We start from the raw sequence: 3,890 nt of genomic DNA, 5'->3' as shown, positions 1-3,890 counted from the left end.
AAACCATTATAGTCCAAAGAAACTCCTCTCAAGGTTTATGATAACTATAAAGCTAAAACTTCTAGATCTACTGGATAACTTTTAATCTAGAAGATAAAAATATATTGAAAAGAGAATTGAAACTCAAGTACTAAAAAAGAAAATAATTCAAATTCAAGCAATGGCTTTAAGAGCAGAAAAAGAAAGGAGAATTTTAAAACAGTAATAACAAATGGCAATGTCAGTTCTCCCTTCTCTATATTAAGTGTAAGTGGTAAGATTCTCTAAACAAAATACCTGATGTAGCTGGCTGTATGGAGAAAGTAAAATAATCAATTGCATGCTTGTTTACAACTGACTTACTTCAGCTTTAAGGACACATTTAGTGTGAAACAGAGGGAAAGGTGGTAAAGATATCTAATGTAAATGGAAATAAAAGCGAGAGAAAGAGACAGAGAAAGAAACATGAGTTGCTATGGTTATACCAAAGAATAAAAACAGTTGCTATTAAAAATCATAGAAGACTAGAGAGATATCACAGTGCTAAAAGCTCTTATTCCTTTTGAAGAAAACAAAGGTTTAATTTTCATCATTTACATGGTAGCTCATAAACATCTATAATTCTAATTTTAAGGGATCTTCTCTTCTGACCTCTGCAGAAAGCAAGCATGCATGCTTTACAGATCAAGAAAAAACACTCAAGAGATGAATAGAATGTATCTAATTATATATATATACATTTATATAAATATATATATTATATTATACTATATATTATACATATAAATATATATAATTATATATTATATACATTTGTTATATGTATGTTATCAATTATGATAATGATTATGATGATAACCTTGGCGGTTTGAGTTTATTGAGAAAAGTGGAAATGCATGGCTGAGTTAATCTTTTATCCAAACGCCTCACTGTAAATGTTTATCAGTTGTAGAATTTTGAGGGTCACTTATATATACTATCAAATCATCTGTAAATAGAGATATTTTGACTTCTTAATTTCCAATTTGTATCCCCTTTATTGGCTTTGGTTTTCTTACTGGTATATCTAGAACTTCAAGTAATATATTGAAAAGACATTGGGAGAATAGACAGCCTTGTATTGTACATGATATTTAACGGTTTGCGTTTAATTGTCTCCATTTAATTTGATGTTGGATATAGGCTTGTAAATTGTCTTTATTTGTATCCCTGATCTCCAAGGCTTTTGTGAAGTGTTGTTGGATTTTGTGAAAGGCTTTTTCAACATCCAATGAGATGATCATGTGTTTTTTTTTCTTTCAGTTTGTTTATATGGTGGATTACATTGATGGAATTTTATATATTTAGGTGTCCCTACATCTCTGGGATGAAGCTTACATGACTATCGTGGATGAACTTTTTGATATGTTCATGGAATAGGAGTCTGGGGTTTTTATTGAATATAATTGCATTAATGTTCTGTCTTATTTCTATTTCTTTCTTTATTCTGACAAGCTCTTTTATTGTTTTTAATGCTTCTCTTTTCTTCGCTTCCCTTTATTTTACCTTCCTCTTTTTAATTTTTGTTTTCTTTTTCCTTATTTTATGTTTATCCTGGCATTATCTTGTATGAAAGTAAACCTAAACCACATTTATTTAAAACAGAACAATAAATCAAAATAATTTGCATTCCCAGTCATTAAAATCCTCACAACTTCTATCTGTTCATGCAAGGCTTTCGTATCTTAAGAATTTTAAAGAGATAATAACAAACTGTTTGACTTTTCCTCCTTCTTTGTTCAGTTGTTGTTATTGTTTTAACCAAATACCAAACAACTTTTCTACCCTCGAAGAAAGAAGCTTAATTTTTTAAAATACATTTTTAAAACTTTGTGATATATCATTATTTGGATGATGACTGTCTTTGACAGCTTGTGTAAATGTCTTATTATGAGTGCTTTCATTAGAATTGTTTTGGTCTCTACAATTAATATTGATGTTGAAAAAGCACATTGCTTTTGCTCAGCCCCAAATGCTTCTTCTGTAAAATGGAGACTAGTATCTATTGCAAAGCTACTCCTAATGCTAAAACTAGATACTTAACATTTGTTCTTAAAGTCATTCTTTTAGAAAACTCTTATCAGTAAATGTCTATGGTTGATATTTTATCAGTTAAATCTTGCTAAAAATATCTTTCAAAACCAAGAATGTTTATCTCCAGGAAACAGTAATCATCCTTTAGAAATATGCTGCAGCTCTTTCTGCCATCTTGGAGCCTGTGGAGGCCTGCTGGGAACAGGACTTCTAAAAGCAAGTATGTCTGGAAGGCTGTGGTGCAAGGCCACTTTTGCTGGCTACAAGCGAGGTCTCCGAAACCAAAGAGAGCACATGGCTATTCTTAAAATTGAAGGTGTTTATGCCCGAGATGAAACCGAGTTCTACTTAGGCAAGAGATGTGCTTATGTGTACAAAGCAAAAAAACAATACAGTGACTCCTGGAGGCAAACCAAACAAAACCAGAGTGATCTGGGGGAAGGTAACTCGGGCCCATGGAAACAGTGGCATGGTTCGTGCCAAATTCCGAAGCAACCTTCCTGCAAAGGCCATTGGACACAGAATCCATGTGATGCTGTACCCATCCCGGATTTAAACTAATGCAGAGTAAATAAATAAAGATAGATTTGTGCTCTTGTATTTTTTCAAAAAAAAAAAAAGAAATATGCTGCATCAAGAATCCCTGTGCACTGGGGGACCGAGACTATTTACTTCATTGGACTCATTAACATATACATAATAGTAAGCAAAGAAAGAAATAGACATAATAGACATGCTAACTTGACAAGAAAGATTAGACTGAATCTAGTGGCATCTACAAGGTATGCTGGAGAAAGCAATATGCTGTTTCATGGTAAACCACTACTTGTTTCCAGATCTTTTGGCTAAAGCACTAATCAGTCTTGCAAATGTTCACTCAGTCTCTAAAGTCAGTTCATTTGAGACAGAAGAAATTCCTCCATTCTAGTTTGTAACTCCATTCCCACAAACCTAACAATAGCTCTGGCTTTGTAAACTAAGCCCTGAACACTTGGAAATGGCTGCTGGGTTCTTTGCTTAGGACCAACGGCAGGTAGTGTGTTGAGGAATAAATGGGTGCTCAGAAGATGTTTCCTTAGAAAACTCGCAGTTGCCTAAAATTATGATAAGATTATTTGAGCCTTAGCCAATAACATTTGTTGAATTTGGATGATTACAGTGTGATAAGTATATTCAAAGTTACTTGCATGTACTAAATAATTCAGCTCTCACACCAGTTGTATGAGGTCTATTACTAGCCCTCTTTTGTATCATGAGAATATGAGATAGAAAATTTTAGAATTTAGCAAGGATCATTAAAAAATAAGAAAGCAGTGGCTTGGCAGTTTACAGCACTTACTGTTCTTCTAGAAGACAGATTTTGATTCCCACCTCCCATACCAGAAGGCTCACAACTGCTTGGAACTTCAGTTCTTCTAGATTCCATGCAGGATTCTAGCCTCTGAGGTTAATAAACCCACATGTGGTAAATATTTTTACATGTGGGCATTCAGAAATAAGCACAAAATAGAAATACACAAATCATTTCTGTTTGTTTGCTTGCTTTAAAAATGAAAGGCTAAATCCAGGACCAAATCTTGTCAGTTTGGGTCCACTGACTTTCTAATAATGCCTTGACAAACTGGAAGAAAAAATGATTTATCTGATATGAATATGAAGGTGCTCCAAAGCATAAGTGTAAAGCTATACATACACATTGTTCCCAGGGGAGACTTCGAGCCAGAAATATCTGGAACCACTTGTTTGGACACAGACACAATAGTTAATGAAAGGGAAAGATGGAAAAAGGATAAAACTATTGAGGACTCTTTAAAGAGGAACAGATTAAAAAAAAAAAA

General features: G+C 33.4%; 1 pseudogene; it reads left to right on the top strand.

Annotated features, from left to right (window-relative positions):
• The first annotated feature begins 2,224 nt into the window (after positions 1 to 2,224).
• LOC114639709 lies at positions 2,225 to 2,652 on the top strand (annotated as a pseudogene).
• Positions 2,653 to 3,890: the final 1,238 nt, after the last annotated feature.

The sequence above is a fragment of the Grammomys surdaster genome, unplaced genomic scaffold (assembly GCF_004785775.1).
Source record: "Grammomys surdaster isolate TR1022 unplaced genomic scaffold, NIH_TR_1.0 61, whole genome shotgun sequence".
NCBI classification, from domain to species: Eukaryota; Metazoa; Chordata; class Mammalia; order Rodentia; family Muridae; genus Grammomys; species Grammomys surdaster.
This window is presented reverse-complemented; position numbering and strand designations above follow the sequence as displayed.